An 18,029-nucleotide genomic window follows, 5' to 3' on the forward strand; every position below is an offset into this window, starting at 1 on the left:
GCAGCTTATCAGTGCCGCCTCATCAGCGCACATCAGTGAAGGAGAAAAATTACTTTTTTAAAAAGATTTCTGACAGAAACTAAGAAAAAACTATTTTTTTCAAAAATTTTTTTTTTTTTTTCATTTTTTTTAGCAAAAAATAAAAAAACCAGTGGTGATTAAATGCCACCAAAAGAAAGCTCTATTTGTGGGGGAAAAAATTATAAAAATTTAGTTTGGGTACAGCGTTGCATGACCGTGTAATTGTCATTTAAAGTGACAGCGCTGAAAGCTGAAAATTGGCCTGGGCAGGAAGGGGGTAAAAGTGTCCAGTATTGAAGCAGTTAATCGTAGTCAGGTGTAAGCTGCAATTCCACTTTAACCATTATCAACATTAAAAGTGATTGTAAAGTCATTTTTTTTTCTATTAAAATAACAAACATGTTATACTTACCTGCTCTATGCAGTGGTTTTGCACAGGCAGCTCAGATCCTCTTCTTGGGTCCCTGGCTGGAGCTTCTGGCCCCTCCCCTCCTGTTGAGTGCCCCCGCAACAAGCAGCTTGCTATGGGGGGACCCGAGCCAAGCTGCAGCTCCCTGTGTCCATTCAGGCTTGCATAGTATAAAACCTTTTATTATTCAACTTAAAAGAACCAAATTGCACTTACAATTCAGATGAAATAAAATGGCATTAAAAATCGAGCCGGCCGGCTCTCGATAGCAGCCCGTTGCTTCTGGGACCTGCGTACACGTGGTGACGTCAATACGTCGCTCCTCCCTACGTACATTTCGTGGGGCCAGGACGACATCAGGTGTGACAAAACGTACGAAGGGAGGAGCAACGTGCTGACATCACCACATATACACAGGTCCCCGGAAGCAACGGGCTACAATCGAGAACCAGCTGGCTTGTTTTTTAATGTTGTTTTATTTCATCTCAATTGTGCAAAAAAAGTGCAATTTTGTTCTTTTAGGTTGAATAATAAAAGGTTTTACACTATGCAAGCCTTTATTATCTCTCCATGAGGACCTTCTGAATATATGTGTATATGAGGCTATCCATTTGGTGAAAATGCTGGGGGCAGTGGTGCACTATACAGAGACTCGAGGCGGGGTAATAATCCACAGGTGCATTTGATCTTCCGTAACAGGAGATCCTTTACAGCTGGTAAGAGGCAGTACTTATAGAGGTGGAGGCACTACTACTTCTCTCACTTTTCCTGAGGTGTTACATTTGTGTGCCACTGTTTAGGATCACATTGAATTAGCATCTTCAACACATGGACTTTCTCTGTTTTTTTATCCATCTTGGAATCAATCAGTGACTTTTTCATTAATTGTATTGGAGTTTTTTTATTAATTCTGTTCCACAGATTGCACAATTATTAATTGGTGTATGTATCACCTGTTCAAGGCAGTATCCTAGATTATTTACTATCAAGCAGTGCAACTTGTCTTTTTAATTCTGTATGATATTGTGTGTGTCTCACATGATGTTGCAGCGGAGTTTTTTCAAATGCATTTATTTTTCCATTAATTGTTGTTTCACAGATAGTGCAGTATTTTATATATTTTTTAAGCGCAGTATTTTATATTTTTTGATATATATATCTATATCTATATAGATATATCTATATATCTATAGATATAGATATATCTATATCTATATAGATATATATATATCTATATAGATATAGATATATATATGTGATTCTGCAGACAATGGCCACCCTGTAGCAGTAAATCTGCTATGAGGCGGTCGGGAAGTGGTTAAATCCTAGCTACATCTGTCATGCTTTTTAGGTTTTGAATGTACAAATCCCATGTCAGCACATACTGTACATCATACAAACTACTACTATCAAAAGAGAGCTAAAGGCCAACATCAAGCACAGACAATCCAACTGTACAAATCCAATGGTTTGCAAAGAATTTCAGGAATCTATTGTACAGTTATAAAAACATTAAACATGACAAAAAAGTTCCATCTCAGTATGGTATACAATCCAGGTACATAAAAAGCAATAAACCAGTATCCAGATTTTGTACTGTAATTATAACAAAATTCATTCTATTACTCTACAACCTGTCCTTTCAGGATAGACCCTATTATAGTGCCTCACCATTTACATGTTTTTTTCCATTTCAATAAAAAAAAAAAAAACTGTATATTAGGATTGTGATCCCAAATTGTGTATAAAATGATAGTGCCTCACAAAACACCACAGAGCATTGTCATCAGCCTCAAACGTCCTAAAAATTTGAGCCCAAATGCCCTTGACCATAATAGTTGCACTAAAATCTTATCTGCACAGTAATTCATGTTTTTTTATACAATATTTACTTATTAACACAAATTATAGTTCTAAAGTGTTAACCATAGTAACTTATACAACTTTTGTAACCTACAATAACAGAAAGCTGGTTTACTAAGGGCACTTTCAAACTGAGGCTCCGCGGCGTCGGCGGTAAAGGGCCGCTATTTTTAGTGGCACTTTTTGTCATTTTAGCTGCACTTTTCGGCACCCGCAAAGTGCCACTGCCCATTGATTTCAATGGGCAGGGGCGCTTTAGGAGCGGTGTATACACCGCTCCTAAAGCGCCTCAAAGATGACTTTTTTAAGTGTCCTGCCAGCGCACCCCCAGTGTTAAAGCCCTCGAGCTTTCACCTTTGAGAGACGCTTTACAGGCGCTATAGCACCTGTAAAGCGCCTCAGTGTGAAAGTAGCCTAAAGACTGCTTCACACCAGATGCAGGTCTGTGCATTTTTATTCTGCATCAAAAATACATCAGAATAAAATGCATCAGAATGCACATCCTCAATTCAGATGATGAAAAAAAAGGGGGAAAATGCAAAATTGGGGTGTGAACCAGCCCTGAAAGGGATGAGATTTGCAAAATAAATGATTAGTTATTCACTTCAATAACCCAATTATGGGCAGTTGAAAAAAACGATTCATTTTTCCCAAGATTGAGAAATTGCAGTGAATAGCCACAATTTTTGTAGCAATATCAATTTGGAAAGCGTTCTGCAAACTGTTTGCAATATATAAGTCCTGTATTATAATAATATAATGGAGTAATGTGTGATATGAATGTGCCCAGCTATAGGCCCCCCTTCTCAGCCATATACCTCTAGCTATAGGCTCCCCTTCCCAGCCATGCACTCCCAGCTATAGGCTCCCCTTCCCAGCCATGCACTCCCAGCTATAGGCTCCCCTTCCCAGCCATGTACCCCCAGCTATAGGCTCCCCTTCTCAGCCATAGACCCCAAGCTATAGGCTTCCCTTCCCATAGACCCTCAGCTATAGGCTCCCCTTCCCAGCTATGGACCCCCCTCTATAGGCTCCCCTTCCCAGCAACAGACCCCCAGCTATAGGCTCCCCTTCCCAGCCGTGGACCCCAGCTATAGGCTCCCCTTCCCAGCCATGGACCCCAGCTATAGGCTCCCCTTCCCAGCCATAGACCCCCCTTTCCAAGCCATAGGATCCCCTTTCCAGCCATGCACTCCCTACTATAGGCTCCCCTTTCCAGCCATAGACCTCCAGCTATAGGCTCCCCTTCCCAGTCATGGACCCCCAGCTATAGGCTCCCCTTTCCAGCCATAGACCCCAAGCTATAGGCTCCCCTTCCCAGCCATGGCCCCCCAGCTATAGGATCCCCTTCCCAACCGTGCACTCCCAGCTATAGGCTCCCCTTCCCAGTCAAGTACCCCCAGCTATAGGCTCCCCTTCCCAGCAACAGACTCCCCTTCCCCTAGACCCTCAGCTATAGGCTCCCCTTCCCAGCAATAGACCCCCAGCTATAGGCTCCCCTCCCCAGCAATAGACTGCCAGCCGTGGACCCCCAGCTATAGGCTCCCCTTCCCAGTCATGGACCCCCAGCTATAGGCTCCTCTTCCCAGCAACAGACTCCCAGCTATAGGCTTCCATTCCCAGTCATGGAACCCCAGCTATAGGCTCCCCTTCCCAGCCATGCACTCCCAGCTATAGGCTCCCCTTCCCAGCCATGGACCCCCAGCTATAGGCTCCCCTTCTCAGCCATAGAGCCCAAGCTATAGGCTTCCCTTCCCATAGACCCTCAGCTATAGACTTCCCTTCCCAGCCATAGACCCCAGCTATAGGCTCCCCTTCCCAGTAATGGACCCCCAGCTATAGGCTCCCCTTCACAGCAACAGACTCCCAGCAATAGGCTCCCCTTCCCAGCCATGGCTCCCTCTTTCCAAGTCATAGACCCCAAGCTATAGGCTCCCCTTCCCAGCCATAGACCCCCCCTTTCCAAGTCATAGACCCCAAGCTATAGGATCCCCTTTCCAGTCATGCACTCCCTACTATAGGCTCCCCTTCCCAGCCATGGGCCCCCAGCTATAGGCTCTCCTTCCCAGCAACAGACTCCCCTTCCCATAGACCCTCAGCTATAGGCTCCCCTTCCCAGCCATGGACTCCCAGCTATAGACTCCCCTTCCCAGCCATAGCCCCCCCCTTTCCAGTGCATAGACCCCAAGCTATAGGAGCCTCTTCCCAGCCATGCACTCCCTACTATAGGCTCCCCTTCCCAGCAACAGATTTCCAGCTATAGGCTCCCCTTCCCAGCCATAGAGCCCAAGCTATAGGCTTCCCTTCCCACAGACCCCCAGCTATAGGCTCCCCTTCCCAGCCATGGACCCCCAGCTATAGGCTTCCCTTCCCATAGACCCTCAGCTATAGACTTCCCTTCCCAGCAACAGACCCCCAGCTATAGGCTCCCCTTCCCAGCCATAGAACCCCCCCCCCCCCTTTCCAAGCCATAGACCCCAGGCTATAGGATCCCCCTTTCCAGTCATGCACTCCCTACTATAGGCTCCCCTTCCCAGTCAAGGCCCCCCAGCTATAGGCTCCCCTTCCCAGCAACAGACTCCCCTTCCCATAGAACCCCAGCTATAGGCTCCCCTTCCCAGCCATGCACTCCTGAGTCCTGTCAGCTCCACTATACAAAATAAACATTCTACACACACAACCTACAAGGAATAATAAATACAGCTGACTAGATACAAGTAACGTAAACCGCTTTAATACATACAAACATAACCTAACAGGCAATGCGGAGCAGAGAAGAGGAGGAGGAGGAGGCTCTGCGGTGAGGAATGGAGGAGCTCAGCCAGTCAGTCAGTCAGTCCCGGGCTCTAATGGCCGCCGTGAGAAGTGCGCCATCTCCTCTGGCCCTCCGCCAGCGGCCGCCGCCATCTTCCCTCCTAACACACAACAATCCCGCAATGTAACCCGCAAATTACGTCAGAAAACCCGCAGAAAAACGTTGATAAAGAATGAAAAATTCCTCAAAAAAAAACAACAAAACAGCTCAATCCTTCATTTATAAGAACGGCAGCTTCAGCCACCGAAAAGGGGATAGGGGGTGAGGGGAGGGTCGGTGGCATTTTACAAATACAGAGCCGCCATGTTAATAAAACGAACGATAAACGGGCCCGCCGAATACAGCGGAGATACAGAGCGGCGCGCGGAGACAGGATGAGGCGCGTGAAAGGGATTAGTGAAGAGATACAATGTTGCGGATGGGAGGGCGCGCGGTCGGCCCTGTATGATGGTGAAGGGGCGCGCGGATAGAACGTTGAGGGGATACAATGTAGCGCGCTATAGATCTAATGTGAGGCGACAGTAGCGCGCGGAGATAGAATGCAGCACGCGCGGGTGGATGGTGAATTGATACAATGTAGGGTGTGAGAAGGGGACGGGGGGCGCGCGGCCGGCCCGCTGGTGAGAAGAAGGGGCGCGCGGATAGAACGTTGAGGGGATCCAATGCAGCGCGGGAAGAGATCCAATGCACCGCTCGGGGTGCCGTCCCCCTGGGGACCGTCTTTTTCTTCTCCGTCGCCTCAACCGTAACCCCTCCAAAAAAAAAAAAAAAAAACGTTTCCATAAACCGATAACATCCAGAAGGCCGAGCTTGAGTGGAAACAGGAAATAAATAGTAGCGGAGAGGCGCCGTCGGTGCTTCCCCTGAGGTAGGCCCCGGGCTGGAGGTAGACTGGAATCCGCCGTCGGTCCTGAGGAAGAGCCGTCCATTTGTCTCCTCAGCTCTATAGACAACCGCCAAATAAAAAAAAAAAAAAACGGCGATGCAGCTTAACGCCAGTAACAGGAGAGAGGAAAAAGAAGGGGGAGGGGATAGCTAAAGATTATTTTTCTTTTTCTATTTTCCCCCCTCTTATGGTGGTGATCCAGGGCTGGGAGGAGGGGGGTGGGAGGGAAAAAAAAAAAAGGGAGAGAGAGAAAAACTAATTTTAAACCGGCTCAAATCAATGAGTCATTGAAAGAAGAGTTTCTCTTTCCCCCCTTCTTCAATTTGCATCGAGAAGAAAAAAAAAAAACCTCACAAACTACCCCTCCCTTGTTACACTGTCACCTTTTTTTGGCTACTTTCTTTCCACCTCCAGCTAAAAAACAAGCCTTCCCCTCCCCCCAGGATGATAATCATCATCCCCCACCCCCCTCTCTCTCTCAGCTACTCACACAAGGAAATATAGAAAGGGAAATAAATATTGTATTCTTTCCCCTTTTTTATATATCTGCCAATTTAAAAAAAAAAAAAAGAAGAGAGAAGGGGGGATAAAACGCGCTAGCCAATCGCTCTTTAGCCTGAAACCCAATACGCTGCCTTTTTGGCAACTGTATATATTTTTTTTATTAATATTATTTGCTCCTCTCTTTTTTTTTTCTTCTCCTTGTCTGTCTGGAGATAGATTTCCCCGTCTCTCTTTTTTTTTTTTTTTTCTCCCTCCCCGAAGGAAGGGAGGAAGGAGGTTGTGTGTTTTTTTTTTTCCTTGAAATTTTTATCACAAAATTATAATACACTCAAAGGGAAACTCACCGTCATGAAAAAGCAGTGCCTTGTCAACGGGGTTTCTTCGCCATCACATCAGGGGCTGGCAGTGTAGAGAGAAAGAGAGAGAGCAACATGAACCTCGCTCAGCCACAAGGAGCAGACAGAGAGAGAGAGAGAGAGAGAGCGCACACACGCAGAGAGAGGGGGGACACACAGACACACACACTCACACATGCAAAAAAAAAAAAAGAAGAGGAAAAACAATGCGATAACAATATATTTGTATAGTTTTGCATATTTTATGCTTTGATTCTTTATCGTGTGGGTAAGAGAAGTCTATTTTCTACTTTTTGTTTAATTTTGTCGTTTCATTTTTTTTTTTTTCCCCCTCGATTGATGTGGTAGAAATAGAAACTTTAACAAGGAGTCATGGAACTATAAAGGGTAACTCCACATTGGTATTCTTTTTGGTGAAAGTTGGTCACCTGAGTTAGGGTAGAAAAATAATCTGCAAGTCAATTGTCGTCTTTTTTTTTTTTACAAATTTTTTCCATCCTTTTGCTGGTAGAATCTCGATAATTCACCTGAGAATTTTAAGATTTTGTTTGTTGACTTAGGCCCCCTTCACACGGGCTGTCCGATCAGGTCCGTCTGTCAGTTTTTCAGGCGGATCTGATTGGACCTTGCACTCTTCCCTATAAAGCGGCGGATGGCTATCCGATCTGATTCTACCCCTCGATTGATGTGGTAGAAATAGAAACTTTACAAGGAGTCATGGAACTATAAAGGGTAACTCCACATAGGTATTCTTTTTGGTGAAAGTTGGTCACCTGAGTTAGGGTAGAAAAATATGGCCCCCTTCACACGGGCTGTCCGATCAGGTCCATCTGTCAGTTTTTCAGGCGGACCCGATTTGACCTTGCACTCTTCCCTATAAAGCGGCAGATGACTGCTATCCGATCTGATCCTGCCCACAAAATCCAGATGGATGGTGGTCCTATTTTCCATCCGTCTGGCAGATTGGTTAGGATCGGATGAAAGCGGACTGGCGGCCCGTTTTCATGTGGTTTCCCCATAGAGGAGAGCGGGACTGTGTCCATCTCCGCTCTGCACAGTGAGCAGACACATGGACCTGTCATCCCCTGTATAGGTGGGAGGGATCAGCAGAGCAATCCCCCGGTTGAGCAAGCGGAGTCCCCTAAATGGAGGCACCCGTGTGAAAGGGGCCTTATGAGCACTGCATAAATATTGTAAAGTTTTGTTTATGTGAACCACTTTACCTCCGGAAGTTCTTAAAAAATGTATAAACTTTTTTTTCCGTTTACTTTTTTACTGTTTTTTCTTTTTAACACGGTTTCATCAGACTAGTCCGGTGTCATCATAGTTGGGGGTGATCAGGGATTTCTTTTTTTTTTTTACACTTTGATTGATGTTACAGTGATGATCACTGTAACAACAACTGTCATGAATGGGTTGCACTCATAAAAGCTGTGATTACTAGTGATCTGGGTTTGGCTCAAGCTAATCATATGGTACAGGGTGCTGTGACTGGCTCAGGTACCACGTGATAGCTGAGAAAATGATGCAAATGAAATCAGATGAGTTGCAGTTCAGTGAGTAAAATAAGTATTTGATTCCCAAGCAAAACATGACTTAGTACTTGGTGGAGAAACCCTTGTTGGTAAGCACAGAGGTAAGATGTTTCTTGTAGTTGGTTACGAGGTTTGCACACATCTCAGGGGGGATTTTGGTCCACTCTTCTTTACAGATCTTCTCTAAATCTTTCTTGGCTGCAACTTGGCAACTCAAAGTTTCAGCTCCCTTCATAAATATTCTATAGGATTAAGGTTTGGAGACTGGCTAGGCCACTCCATGACCTTAATGTGCTTCTTCTTGAGCCACTCCTTTGTTGCCTTGGTGGTATGTTTTGGGTCATTGTCATGCTGGAAGACCCATCCACGACCCATCTTCACTGTTCTGGCTGGGGGAAGAAGGTTCTCATCCAAGTTTACAATACATGGCCCTGTCCATTGGCCTCTCAATGTGGCAAAGCCGGTCTGTACCTTTAGCAGAGAAACGCTCCAAAGCATAATGTTTCCACCTCTGTGCTTGACTGTAGGGAGGATGTTCTTAGGGTCACAATCAGCATTTTTCCTCCTCCAAACACGCAAGTCGAGTTCATTCCAAGGAGCTCAATTTTGGTCTCATCTGACAACAGCACTTTCTCCCAATCTTTCTCTGAATCATTCAGATGTCCATTGGCAAACTTCAGATGGGCCTGTACATGTGCCTTCTTGAGGAGGGGGACCTTGTGGGCGCTGCAGGATTTTTACACGTATTGTATTACCAATGGTTTGTTTTGTGACTGTGGTCTCAACTGCCCTGAGATCATTCACAAGTTCCTCCCGTGTAGTTCTGGGCTGATACCTCAATTTTCTTATGATCATTCCTACCCCACGAGGCTGTGACTGAACTGTAGCTCAATTTATAACATTTGTATCGTGTTTTTTTTCTGGATTTTTGGTTGATATTCTGTCTCGATTATTTAAAATACACCTATGATAAAAATTATAGACCCTTCATTTCTTTGTAAGTGGGCAAACTTACAAAATCTGCAGGGGATCAAATAAGTATTTTCATCACTGTAGAAAGGATTAACAAAAACAATAATTGCTTATGGGACTTTGAGAGAGTTGCGCCACAACAATTATTGCCACATTATATAAAATATCACATCTTTTATTATTTATAAAGATGAAATAATAAGGTGCAAAATACAAGTAGCCATATAATCAAGATATAGGAGATGTAAATGTTAATGTCTATTATACAATTCAAATACAAATCATTTCTCATCTATCAAGCTACTGATAATCTCGACGTGTTTTGTGATCAAAGTTTGCATCTTCAGGAGATGGTGAAATCCAAGTACATATCTGTGAAGAGACCATTTCATGAAAAATAAATAAGTCAAATAGAAATAAAAACGTTCCCCGATCCTTATATATTAAAAAGAAATCAAACGAGATACTCACACACCCAACAAAGAGGCACAGGAGCATCACAGAAACAAAAATTACCCCATAAAGGGTAAATGTTGGGGCTACTTCAGACAAGTCTCGGCTGGCAGATGAAGGTAGGGTGGGTCACCCAAAAGGGTAGGCAAGGACGGCTCGCAGAGACAAGGCCAGCATATGTGTATAAGTCATGTATGGCCTGTGTACAAAAATTAAAAAATAGTAAATAATTATATTATTAAACAGGCCTGAATTTATGAACCCCCACCACAAAGTCAAATCAGCGCCAAGTGAAACGAAAAAAAAAAAGGAAATGAAGGGTGGAAAATGATGAAAGATGTGTGTAGGGAGAGCTGGGTAGTTATAGCTGGGGCCAATCACAGCATTACTATAGGAATTACAGCTGTTATAAATTAAATTTATTCATAACAACATTGATGACATTGTGATTATGTGGACACATCGTACTGCGCGCCTCTAATCTGAAACAGGCTGGATCACGTACATGTATGTGATCCAGCCTACTTGTGCCATCCTCTTGAAGTAAAAGCACTGTGGGCGGTCTTAAAGCAGTTAAAAGAGAAGTGAGGGATTAATAAAAACATAAACATACATACTCATCCAGGTGGATGCAACATCAACCCCCTGCCACCTCTAAGATCAAGAACCGAGTGATCAAAGACCACTGATCACTCGGTTCTTGGTCTTCAGTGAGCAGAGAGCCAATGCCTGTCAGTCACTGGCTCTCTGCCCCTCCAGTGCTTACTGGAGCGCCCAGATGTGGAGGGGGTGGGAGTGGCTGGCTCAGGCTCTTGGCAACGTGCTGAGAGGCTGAACCAGCTTCTGCTCAGGCATCTGGGTGGATCCCGACATTAAAGTCAGAATCTCTAAAGAGTCTGGACCGGCTGATGGTCAGTCTGCTGTCGGCTGAAAAAGGGTCACAGGGGTGCCGAACGAAGTGCACTCTTTTGACCCACAGGAAAAGTAGGGCTAAAAGAGGTTTGGGCATACTTTTCCTTTAACCACTTACCAACCGGCCCATAGCCGAATGACGGCTGCAGGGCGGTTGGATAACTCTGGGTGGACGTACTATGACGTCCTCCCAGAATTCCCCTCTTGCGCTCCCCCTGGGGCGCGCACCCGAACACATCCGTGACCGCCGGGTCCAGGGGACCCGGCGCATCACGGATCCCGGTAAATGGCCGCTGATCGCGGCCGTTTACCATGTGATCGAGCCGTCAAATGACGGCGGGATCACATGTAAACAGACCGGCGTCATCTGATGACGCCGGTTCCTCTCCTCCCCTCCTGTGTACCGATCGGTACACTGTGAGCGGGGAGGGGGACGGATGGATGTCTGCAGCGCTGTGGGCTGTATGTGTAGTGCCCACAGCGCTGCACAGAGACATCCATCCATCCATCCATCCATGCTCAGCCATCCCTCACTACTGCAATGCTGTGCAATACTCTGCATTACCCCCACAATACTCTGCAATACCCCCACAATACTCTGCAATACTCTGCAATACCCCCACAATACTCTGCAATACCCCCACAATACTCTGCAATACTCTGCAATACCCCCACAATACTCTGCAATACTCTGCAATGCCCCCACAATACTCTGCAATGCTGTGCAATACTCTGCAATACCCTCACAATACTCTGCAATGCTGTGCAATACTCTGCAATGCCCCCACAATACTCTGCAATGCTGTGCAATACTCTGCAATGCCCCCACAATACTCTGCAATGCTGTGCAATACTCTGCAATGCCCCCACAATACTCTGCAATGCCCCCGCCATACTCTGCAATGCCCCCCGCCATACTCTGCCATGCCCCCGCCATACTCCGCCATACCCCGCCATACTCCGCCATACTCCGCCATACCCCGCCATACTCCGCCATACCCCGCCATACTCCGCCATACCCCGCCATACTCCGCAATACCCTGCCATACCCCGCCATACTCCGCCATACCCCGCCATACTCCGCAATACCCTGCCATACCCCGCCATACTCCGCAATACCCCGCCATACTCCGCAATACCCCGCCATACCCTGCCATGCTGAGCCATGCTCAGCTGTACTCACCCTCTGTATGTGGCCAGGCTGTGGAAGTCTCACACATGTGGTATCACCGTACTCAGGAGGAGTAGGAGAATCTATTTTGGGGTGTCATTTTTGGTATATACATGTTATGTGGTAGAAATATTGTATAAATGGACAACTTTGTGTTAAAAAAAAAAAAAAAAAAGTGTTTTAACCACTTCCCGCCCGCCGGCCGTCATACAACGTCCTTGACTTTGTGCGGAGATATCTGAATGATGGTTGCAGCTACAGGCATCATTCAGATATCAGCTTTTTCAGCCGGCGATTCCCTACACCATGAGAACGATCATAGCAGCTGTTCCACTGCTTGATCGTTCTTACGGGAGGCGAGAGGGGACGTCCCCCCTTCCCGCCGCCTTGCGGTGCTTCTACCGACTCACCGCTACGATCGAAGCCAGGATCTTTTTTTGTTTTTTTTTTTAATTTCAGGCTTCCCAGCCTAGAGGTGAGATGTGGGGTCTTATTGACCCCATATATCACTGTAAAGAGGACCTGTCATGCCATATTCCTATTACAAGGATGTTTATATTCCTTGTAATAGAAATAAAAGTGGTCAAAAATTTTTTTTTTTTGGAAAAAAGCATCAAACTAAAATAAATAAAAAAGTAAAATGAACAATAAAAAAAAAAAATTTTTTAAAGCGCCCCTGTCCCTGTGTGCTCGCATGCAGAAGCGAACGCATACGTAAGTCCCGCCCACATATGAAAACGGTGTTCAAACCACACATGTGAGGTATCGCTGCGATCGGTAGAGCGAGAGCAATAATTTTGGCCCTAGACCTCCTCTGTAACTCAAAACATGTAACCAGTAAAAAATTTTAAAGCGTCGCCTATGGGGATTTTTGAGTAGCAAAGTTTGGCGCCATTCCACAAGCGCGTGCAATTTTGAAGGGTGACATGTTGGGTATCTATTTACTCAGCGTAACTTCATCTTTCACATTATGCAAAAACATTGGGCTAACTTTATTATTTTGGTTTTTGTAAAGCACAAAACAGTTTTTTTTCCAAAAAAAACGCGTTAAAAAAATTGCTGCGCAAATACTGTGCGAGATAAAAAGTTGCAACGACCGCCATTGTATTCTCTAGGGTCTTTGCTAAAAAAACATATATAATGTTTTGGGGTTCTAAGTAATTTTCTAGCTAATAAATGATGATTTTTACATGTAGGAGAGAAATGTCAGAATTGGCCTGGGTGCTCCAGAACGCCTGAAGGTGCTCCCCTGCATGTTGGGCCTCTGTATGTGGCCACGCTGTGTAAAAGTCTCACACATGTGGTATCACCGTACTCGGGAGTAATAGCAGAATGTGTTTTGGGGTGTAATTTGTGGTATGCATATGCGGTCTGTGAGAAATACCCTGCTAATATGACAATTTTGTGGAAAAAAAAAAAGTAAAAAAAAAACCTTGATTTTGCAAAGAATTGTGGGAAAAAAATGACAACTTCAAAAAACTCACCATGCATCTTTCTAAATACCTTGGAATGTCTTCTTTCCAAAAAGGGGTCATTTGGGGGGTATTTGTACTTTTCTGGCATGTTAGGGTCTCAAGAAATTAGATAGGCCGTCAGTAATTCAGGTGTGATCAATTTTCAGATATTCGCACCATAGCTTTTGGACTCTATAACTTTCAAAAAGACCAAATAATATCCACCGATTTGGGTTATTTTTACCAAAGATATGTAGCGGTATAAATTTTGGCCAAAATATATGAAGAAAAATTACTAATTTGCAAAATATTATAACAGAAATGAAGAAAAATGTATTTTTTTACAGATTTTTCGGTCTTTTTTCTTTTACGGCGCAAAAAATAAAGAAACCAGCAGTGATTAAATACCACCAAAAGAAAGCTCTATTTGTGTGAAAAAAAGGACAAAAATTTCATAAAGATACAGTGTTGCATGACTGAGTAATTGTCATTCAAAATGTGAGAGCACCAAAAGCTGAAAATTGGTCTGGTTAGGAAGGGGGTTTAAGTGCCCAGTTGTCAAGTGGTTAATCTTGGAACAGAGGTAAACCAGCAAAAATTCTCTCCTGCAAACATCGACAGGAAATGGTCATGTTAAACAATGTGTACAATGTGTACCGGCAGACCAACCTTAAGAGGGGAAGGAATAAATCTCTTATCAATTTTTTTTTTTTTTTGCTGCCTGTGTCCTGCTGGGTAGTTTTCCATTCACAGGACTTCCTGTCCTGAAGATGCAACAGGAAATTAAAGGAATTATTTTAAAAATTATTTTAAAAGTACAAGTATCCTGCAGATTACATGGGATTGAAAAATAAATGTGGATTTGGGGAAAAAACCTTCTGTTTCCTCCAGGTTGCTTAGATTGAGAAGGAACAAACATTTTAAGATACCTCATCCAATTTCCATCAAAATTGAGAAATCCCTACCCCTAAGGCAGAAGGAAAGGGAGGAGAGAAAAATAGCAGGTACTGTGGACCTTTTCTGGTGCATAGGGATAACAGACTAAAAATATCTTTACCAACTTTTGTTGACAAATATGAAGTTAAAATACATAGATACATAAAGATTAAAATAGTGGGGGTCCTCATCCACCTTGTTGTTCCCTCTACGCGTTTCATAGGGAAAACGACCTGCTTCCTCAGGAGGATTTCAAGACGTGATAATCTAAATGTTGTTTACATTTATGATTTTTATTTTAGATTATCACGCCTTGAAGTCCTCCTGAGGAAGTGAGTTTTCCCCGCGAAACGTGTAGTGGCAGCAACATGGTGGACAAGGACCAATCATGGCATTGTTCAGCCTTTAGGGAGCCCTCAATATAAAATAAAGTTTTTATATCATTTTAATCTTTATGTATCTATGTATCTTAACTTCATGTTTGTCAATACTCTCCCTGGAAAAGAGACGCTTGAGAGGAGATATGATAGCGATATATAAATATCTCAGCGGTGATCCCAGCATAAGTATGAAACTTTTCAGTCCCAGGGAGTGTAAGAAGACACAGGGCCACACGATGAGACTGGAAGAGAAGCGGTTTAACCTTAAAGTGTTACTAAACCCACAACAGTAAAATCAGTCTGTATATGCAGAATAGCATGCTTTTTATACTCACTGTGGAACTTAAGGGGTTAATCCTTTGTATTGTGTAAAAAGGCTCTTTGATCCTGCATGGGCAGATCCTCCCCTTCCTGCAGGGTCTCTCTTGGCAAGGCCAGAGAAGACACAGTGAGGGTAGTACTGCTGCACATGCTCAGTTTGGTCTCTATTGCTGGAGAGAATATTTCCTTGTAGAGCTGAGCTTTTCAGATCACATAGTATAGACATTACACATTTGGGTGTGTATGCAGATCCTAAATGACAGCCCAGTCATTCCCTCCTCCTCCATGCCTAGGAACTAAAAAAGAACACCGTGGGTGGGATGTCACATCTTGATTCATGGATGATCCACCTCCCATAACAGCATGGGCACACAGGCTGTAGTGGAAATCTCCTCCTACCTGAACACTCAGCACTTGGGCAAACCCTGCAGTTTATCACATGACCATGGTATACAGATCAGCCAAAAAGGTATATAATGGCGGTATTTTAATGTAAAAGGAAGATTTATAAGCTGGGAGCACTGTGGGGGGGGGCGGATGAACTATTTTTATATTACTAGGTTTTAACACTTTAAGATGTGTAGGGGGGTTTTCACTGTCAGGGCGATATGGATGTGGAACTCTCTTCCACAATCAGTGGTGTCAGCAGGAAGTATGGATAGATTTAAAAGACTCTTGCGCGTGCATCTTAACAAACACAATATACGGGGATATGGGAAATGATTATCGACACTGACACACACCAACACAGGTTGAACTGGATGGACTGTTGTCTTCATTCAACCTTTAACCGTAGTTAATATTATGAACATAAATAACATGGTGAATTATACATATAACACATGTGATGAAAAACTATGTGAAAAGAAAAACAGATGAAATGAATGAATAAATAGTATAAAATAAAGTCTCTAGTAGTCTCCAAGTGTCCACAATGTGCGGTAATTAATCACGGTCCATATTGAAATGGGATGATCTTAATCTCGGTGCATAAAACCAATAGCGTAGATGGAGAGTAAGAACACCAGTGTGATAGTGCCACCACCAGGATAAATGCAGGCTTACCAGAGAGTTTGAACTCAAGAGAACATACGTTCTATGAGTCAAACGAGCTTGTATTGTCAGCCGACAATGGGGGTGGAACCATGGGAGTCGTCAGTGATTAGAGTCTGAAGTCTTCAGAGCCTTCATGGAAGGATCTTCTCCATATAGGTGGTTACACACCCGGGGAAGATGGCCAATAGGGAATAAAAAGGGGCCACATAGCATAATTCCGTAAGCAAGAAAGAATTTTAATAAAAGGTAGAACACTTACATTTATGCAGTAAAAAAAGCGCTTTGTATAAAATCGTGGCGGCAGCGGAGTCCTCCCGACGAGTTTTGTCTCATTAGACTTCGTCTGGGGTGCTCATCCACTGCAGCCATACTCCTTAATAAAGACACTGTGACCCCCATAATGAGAATCCAGCTCGTACAGTGTCCACATGTATCTAAACACGCACTTCCGGGTCATCCAAGATGGCGGACCCGCGTGCGTTCCAAGCTTCAACATCATGGCCTGAATTGCGTTCCAGCACCGTGAAGTAGATTTCCTACATGTCCCCATAAGCCACAATGTGCTTAATATGGCTCAATATTGCACATGGTCTAAAAAGTGTGGGGTGCCAAAACAACAGTAAAGGAAAAGATGCACCCCTCACCGGCGCCCGCAGTCCTACATCTTCGCAGATGGCGTGCAGTCCACGTCCCGACATCATGGCTAGATGTATGTCACGACGTCATAGCTGAACGTGCATTCCAAAGAGTCAATAGAACCATTAATTATGACGCCCCCATGTACTGAAACACGAGTGTCACAAGAAATGGACGGATGGGCGGGCATAACATCCCATCACATAGAGGGTTGACCAGAGCTGTACGCAATATGTGAACAGCCACCCGCACTACACCGCCCTTCTACATACCACACTTCCATCCAACCAATGGTTTAGATGGACAGGGATCTGACGTGCGCTAAGGTCGTGAGATGAAGCCACAATGTACATCTGGTCAACATATAAAGAATTAAAGCCAATGTTAATTGAAATAGTATACTAAGATTCAAACATTAACTCTGCATATCTTGACCTATAAATAACATATAGATGATATATTCCAGATGGGACTTAATCATTATTCTATATTGTAATAATCCGTCTAAAAAAGGGGTTTTGGAAATATAAACGTCCAAGATGGATTCTCTCCGGGTCTCAGTGTATTTCTACAGACTGATATTAAAAATCACATTCATAGATAAAATATGAAGTGTAGATTACATGTGTCCCAACACATATTAATATCCAAAATAGATTATATTACAACTTTAGATTCATTGATAAAGGCATTAATGTCCATTTCATATTCATACCATATGGGAAATGGGACTGTAGCTCATGTATCCAGAACGTTTCCAAACGGGAAACCCCTCTGGTCATGGCTCCTCCCCTCCAAGGTGGAATATACTTATCGATGGCAACAAATTGTGATCCTTTAGGGTCACTATTGTGGAAATCTTTATAGTGTCTAGGGACACTGTGTTTGGGGTCCCTGCCTTTAATTAAAGCAATATGTTCGCCCACTCTTATGGAGAACATCCTGATTGTGCAGCCAACATATTGCTTGCTACAAGGGGTGACAGTAGATGTAGATTCTGTCACTTTACGTCTCCCCAGTGTATTATACTGGCAAACTACACACTTCCTACAAGGAAAGAAACCAGTCCAGTCATGAAAAAATGAAGGGCGGGCCGGTGGATTAATGACATTGGGTGCTACGCGGCCCTGCAGGGACGGTGCTCATCTGAAGATAACTTTGGCCTGTTCCGGCATTACAGTGCCCAGAATATTGTCCTGTCTGAGTACGTTCCAATGTTTCCTCATGATGTTTTTAAATTGTTTATGTTGTATTGAAAACAAGGTCAGCATGGCCCATTTGAACATCTCATCAGATTCCCTTTTTGGTTTTATCGCGAGTAAAGACTCCCTATCTGTGTTGATGGCTTT

At 44.0% G+C, this 18,029-nt stretch overlaps 2 protein-coding genes across 2 annotated transcripts in view; both read right to left on the minus strand.

Moving 5' to 3' along the window:
- BICRAL (BICRA like chromatin remodeling complex associated protein) overlaps window positions 1-8,828 on the minus strand; it is a 121,810-nt gene extending 112,982 nt beyond the window's left edge. The window contains exon 1 of the mRNA XM_073628439.1: window positions 6,843-8,828. The gene's annotated coding sequence lies outside the window, so the exon portion shown is untranslated. The remainder of the gene's footprint in view (window positions 1-6,842) is intronic.
- MRPS10 (mitochondrial ribosomal protein S10) overlaps window positions 1-18,029 on the minus strand; it is a 141,120-nt gene that overhangs the window by 21,869 nt on the left and 101,222 nt on the right. The window lies entirely within an intron of this gene.

Source organism: Aquarana catesbeiana, linkage group LG04, assembly GCF_042186555.1.
Source record: "Aquarana catesbeiana isolate 2022-GZ linkage group LG04, ASM4218655v1, whole genome shotgun sequence".
Taxonomy (NCBI): domain Eukaryota; kingdom Metazoa; phylum Chordata; class Amphibia; order Anura; family Ranidae; genus Aquarana; species Aquarana catesbeiana.